Raw genomic sequence first — 6,481 nt, forward strand, 5'->3', positions numbered from 1 at the left:
CGTGGACTGTTTCCAGCATTTCGCCATCTATTTCATATTCCTTTTGCTGGACATGCTTGCAATAGTCCTGCTTCCATTCTTTTAGCCATATAGCTTGTTTGTTGAATCGATCATTTGCTTCCCATACAGATTTCCAGTAACCCTCACCTTGAAATTTTGTGGGGGTGTCTTTTACAGAGACTGAGCCTTTCGCATTGAAGTTGCAATGAACTGACAAATAATTTATTGATCACTTACGGTCTATATGCCCTAAATTTATACTTTAGTTTTTCAGCCGTAGCTGTGAGATGTTGTTGCAGGCGGTGCTGTTTAGCGTTTAGGTTTTTCAATCCTGTATCACCAAATCACTTCTCTAGTTTATTTTTTCTTAGTTCCTCTTAATGTCCCATGAAGTTGTTCTCTGTTACATTTCATAACTACAATGATCTGTGAGATACTTCTTCCCATGAATAAAATTTTATTTTTCAAGTTACGTGACCATGCTGAATCAGGCTTTCTGCTTGTATATCTCGATTGTGTGGCTTTAGTTCTTTGCAATAATGTAATAGCTGAGACATATATAAAAAGGTTAATGGTTTCGTAAGTTGCTTTCATACCTCTAGACAGTGTTGTCTTCAAATATTTGTTTGCCATTTTGTTTACTGCCTCTAATTGTAATTCACTAAATTCTTTACTTATAATTCACATTAGGATTGTGGACTTGTTGAAGCATATCATCCCAGATCACTTGTAAGGCATCCACGAGTTTTAGTATTCTTCTGTTTGTACAATATACCTATGGATTTCAGTTAAATTGTTGGTGTGTTGTTTACTACAAGATTTAGCGGACCGTTTTATCTGCTCGTCAGTGGAGGAGGGATGATTATCTTCGATAGCTAGGCTTATAGTTCCAGCCTTCTTTGAATCAGCCATTGCCGTTACATGTAACAATTTACACCTAATGACACGTTAGGCTTTTGGGGAAAATTCTAATTCTGGGTGTTTGGAGTTCCACAAATGTTTTAGCCTTTGCATAGAACCGAATTTTCGGTGTCACATTGTACACATACTTCATACAAATCTTTGTTAAGATCGTCGGTCCAGTGTGTACAGTGATTTTAGTCATGATTTGCTCAAATGAGATGTATACATTTTAACTATTCACTGATATTTCTATTTGTTTTTCAGAATCGACAATGGTCTTTAAAAGTTTCAACAAAGTAAATTTTCATGTTGTTCACGTGGGGTAGTCTCTCCTTTCAGGTTGCTTTTAATCCGGGGTGATTATCTCGAAAAGGAATGTATTGTTTTCGAGGATGAGGCTGACCGCGTCTAGTATGAAGGTTACAGTAGATCTACTGGGGATCGCTTCTCTATCTTTCTCGACTCAATATTTTATTGCAATAATTCCCAAATCATGTGCAATGTTCGTATGTAAGTTGCTTACATCAAAACTAACTAAAAGTGAATTGGATTCTGTTATTTTGGGCAGATGTGACACGAAATCGATGTCATCCCAAATGAAACTCCGTATGTAAGTACATAGTGGTTTCAAGATAATGTCAATGAGGTTGCTCAGACGATGTGTTGGACAAGCTGGACCAGCTATAATGGGTCTTAGCTTAAGGTCTTTTGCTTGTAGTAGTTTTAAGTATTCACTACCTTGTTTCTTTAAATGTTTTCTATTTCTTTTGACTTATATATTTTAGATAAGCCTTAGGAGTTGCTGGATTTCGACTTAAAATTAGTGATATAGTCCCTTTCATTAGAAGTGAGAGAGTTATAATATTTTGAGACTTACAAGAAGTCAGTCATTTTACTACAGTTAACAAGAACTCAAATGTCAGTTAAATACATTCTGAAATCTGATGATTACTACGAACATCTGAAAGCGTTAATTGAATTTTATGAACATTACAAAATATTGTTTTAATGTTTAACACACTTCAACATTGTAAACAATTTTATATTTTTTGAAATACAATAATATAAAATATATATGTGTGTGCGCGCGTGCGCGCGTGCGCGCATTGTGTGTGTGTGCGTGCGTGTGTGCGTGTGCGTGTGTGTGTGTCAGTTGAATAAATTTAAAACACGGTCTGGTTTTCACACACAAACACGCATATAAACAGCCGTCTACCAAATCCACTGACGAGGCTTTGGCTGGCCCGGGTCTATAGCGTGGCTGAGCAGCAAACCACACATCCATACGCACACACACATGCATGCACGCCCACTCACCCACGTGCTCACACACGCACACACACACACACACACATTAACACAATTGCATTTATACATACACATGCATATTTATATATAGATCGATGGATGTGCATGTGTAGGTGCGCACATTCGTGAGTGTGGATGTCTTATATTTTACTTGGGTCAGTTCAGGAAAGGCTTTTAAAAAGAGAATGCCAAGACTGGACGAACAAAATGAAACGCTTCTAATTCTGAGGAAAATGGCAACGATGGAGCATGAGAAATACTGTAACTTTATATTGCCAAAAAAAGTTTCTGACATAAATTTCACTGACACAATTGACATTCTATGTAAATGTTCAGTGCAAAAACATCGTTATTCAACACATGTTGGCAGTATTTGAACACTGAGGAAAGCGATGACGAAGTATTTACCACATATACGGGTAGAGTGAGCAGAGAATGCAAGAGATTTAAACTGGATTCAAACTAACTCCAGACTCGTTCAAAGTGTCTGATTTTAGCTCAGGGACTAACTGCCTCGAAGGTGACTCCTTCTTCCGGGTCATATTTAAATTCATTTATTGAATTTGCTACATGGTCTGGCGGAAACGTATTTTCCGGTTTTGTTACCAACTTCATTAGTTGCATCAATTATTGCCAAAACATTTGTTTTTGTTTTTGTTGTTCTTTGAATTGTTGTTGCTGTTTTTGCAACTCATCTAGATCCTCTAACAAATTTACGATAAATTTACGATAAATTTACGGATTTTTCGTAAAATATGTTCAACAAAAATGTTTGTTACTTCTCTGTCGCATTTTTAATTTCTTCACGTGAAAAGGTTTTTCAATGTCGTCTGCGTGAATGGTTTATTTTCTCGTGAAAAAAAATTTTTTTCACCGTTGTCCAGGTGAATTGTTTGTATCCTCGTCACCAGTGTTATAATGTGGATCCTCGTCCACATTATAACACACACACACACACACACACACACACACACACACATGTTTGTGTGTCTGTGTTTGTCGACCCCACCACCATCACTTGACAACCGATGTTGGTGCGTTTACGATTCCGTAACTTGGCGGTTCAGCTGGGGTCGATTTGTTTGACTAAAGGCGGCGCTCCAGTATGGCTGCAGTCAAATGACTGAAACAAATAAAAGGATAAAATTATATATATCTTTCTTTATTAGCCACACGGGGTCGAACACAGAGGGGACAAAATACAATGTAGAGCTTTTCTTTTCGAAAGAAAAAAGAAGAAAACAAAAAAGCAGGAAAAATTCCGGTGGAAAGGGATCGTGTAAAAAAAAATCTGATCAAAAGGGATCGTGTATCGCAGAACAGAGTAAAAATGTAAAAATCAGATTAGGTTTATCCGTGGAAAGAAAAGCCTACGAAAAAGAACACGTAACCCCATGCAGGGAGGGAAAAAACACAGAGCAAAGCTCTACCTCTCTCTTTTTTGGATTTACAGGATCATGCTCAATGTGGTTTCGTCATTCGCGAGTACCATCTTTGCTACATTCATCCACCTTTTATTGAATCTTTTATGAGACAAAACTTGCCTCTCACCTTCCTTTCCAAGTGGTACTTGGAAAAGTTTATGAACGATTGGCCAGAGAGGAAAGTGTTTGTCTCTAAACCTTTCGCTCGAGACCACCACACACATTCTTTCACCATGGCCACCAGTACGATGAAAACCGCCTTGCCTTCCCGGTTAAGAGAAAGTGGCAGAGCAATTTTCACGATAGGCTCGGCCGACAATAGAATTCGTCCCACACATGATAGCAGCCGTTCAGCATAAGCCCACAGGTCTGAAATGGTTGAACACTGCATGAGTGCCTGCAGAACGGCTTTGTCGCTCTGACCGCATCTCGGGAAAGTCGGTCCGGCGTGTCTCGAACCGTGCCTGTAGAGCTTAACCCGAACGGGCAATGCTTCCCGATAGCACTGCCAGGACAGGGATCTCTGGTGACTGTCCATAGGTCCCGGCCTGAAAGTTTTCCTGAACAGGCGGGTCAGCTGTTCTTCGTCGACTCCCAGATACTCCCCGAGAACGTCGTCGCACCTCCCCTCCACTAATCCTCTATAGAACACCTTCGTGGAATTGAAGTCGCACAAGTTTGGTCCCGGACGGCAGAGTTGCTTGAGAGCAAGGCAGCACTCGCGGTGCCATTCGCCTAGCCTCGGTCTCTGTTTGATCCAGGACTGCAGTTCGGCCATAGAGACGAGCTGCGGAAAAGCGCGCCTGGCAAACGGCGACCACATTTTTCACTGTCGTCTATGAAGCATCGTAGATGTCGCAGTCTCAGCGCATGTCTGCGCATCATCAACCATGGCATGCCCCTCGGTTTTCAAACTTGTTTCTTTATTGCCCAAACGGGACCAACATAGAGGGGACAACACAGCCTGCTTTAGGGTCAGACGCACAAAACAGGTTTTAAAATTTATAATGAAATCAGATAATAATACAAATGATAAAACAATTTACAAAACAAGGTAACAAACATAAAATGGGGCAGGGGAACAGGTTTTAGCTCCAACCCCACGAGCCCTGTTCCACTACCTGGAGATCTGGGCCAAACTAGACTCCTAGCAACTTAACCGGGTCCTCCGTCCAGCATTCCACGACGCTATCCGAAGGTATCGACTTTCCGCTCCAGGTGCCGAGTTGCAAGCCGACCGATTTTTCCCGGTTAATCTTTGCTCCTGCCAACGTCTCGTAAACCTTAATGGTTTTACCTACCCTCTGTAGGTGTTCCATCTCGGTCACGGTGATGGTGATGTCGTCCGCATATCCTAAAACCGATCCTCCACAATCTGGCTTCGCCGGGATGCCACTCAACTGTCGCTGTAACGGCTCAAGACACATCACATACAAAAGTAGTGAGAGCGGACATCCTTGGCGAACCGAACGTTTGATACAGAACAGCTTTGAGAATAAACAGTTCACTCGAACGATCGAGTATCGACTCGATCGTTCGAGTGAACTGTTTACTCGTACTGTTTACTCGTGAACTGTTTACTCGCACAATTGTACGATCCACCTAAGGCAGCCAAGACCTAGTCCGAAACGCGCGAAAACGGACACTAGGTAATGATCGAATACTTTAGCTTGGTCTAAATGGACCAGTGCCTCACCCTTGCCAGAATCACTATCAAACCCTTCTATGGTGTAGAGTAGAGGACGGAGATTATCCTGGATGCTTCTGTCGGGGATAGCACATGTCTGTCCTTCCCAGATCAGACCATCCGCGACACGCGCCAATCTTTTTGCTAACATCTTGGCCAAGATCTTCAACTCTGCGTTTAGCAGTTCTCTATTCTACCCCCGTGGTCCGGGTCCTTTCTGACCAGCGTCGCCACTCCTTGGCGCACAGATCTGGGAATCATCCCATTCTGCTGCTAGTTCGTGTAAACACTAGCCAGTAGGTACCCGAGCAAGTCTGGCATACTCATATAACCTGGTCTCTCCTACTTGTATAATTTCTGGAATTGTTTCCAGAGTCAGGGGCTCAGCTTGACTAGTAATTTTAACACCTTGCCCCTGCCGGTTTCTTTCTTTCATTACCACTGCCTCCAGCAGTGTGATCTTTTCTTCTAGTGTCAATGTTAATGCCGCGACTAGCCACTCTCCATTAACCTCTGGTGGTATATTGCTTATATCGATCCTCGAAGTTCTCATCCCCATATATATGGGCAGGAGCACCACTTCATCGATTCTTAATAGGTCTACTGAATGGAGTCTCGCTTTTCACGCTGACTCCATTCTAACTTCTACCGTTGCATATCTCTTACGTCTTGTGAGGTAAGTTATTTCGTGCCATTAAATATGTTTGAGGCATCTTTCAACTTCTTCCGCTGAGACGCGGTCAATTTTCTTCTCTTTCACTTTGTAAGTCTTACAGATTATGGCTCTTTTCAACACTTCTTCTGCAATGCTTTTTCACTAAATTTCAACGATAACAATTCTTCAACAAGCAACAAAATTCTCACCTCGAACAATTCAACAGTAACACAGCAAAAGGAACCACATAGAAGGACAAATCCAAACTATGCGAGTGGAGATTTCGAACAACTCTGATCACTAATAAATCGTGCTTTATCATCATCATCATCATCGTTCAACGTCCGCTTTCTATGCTAGCATGGGTTGGACGATTTGACTGAGGACTGGTGAAACCGGATGGCAACACCAGGCTCCAATCTAATTTGGCAGAGTTTCTACAGCTGGATGCCCTTCCTAACGCCAACCACTCAGAGAGTGTAGTGGGTGCTTTTACGTGTCACC

Source organism: Octopus bimaculoides, chromosome 11 (genome assembly GCF_046866305.1).
Source record: "Octopus bimaculoides isolate indiv1 chromosome 11, ASM4686630v1, whole genome shotgun sequence".
NCBI classification, from domain to species: domain Eukaryota; kingdom Metazoa; phylum Mollusca; class Cephalopoda; order Octopoda; family Octopodidae; genus Octopus; species Octopus bimaculoides.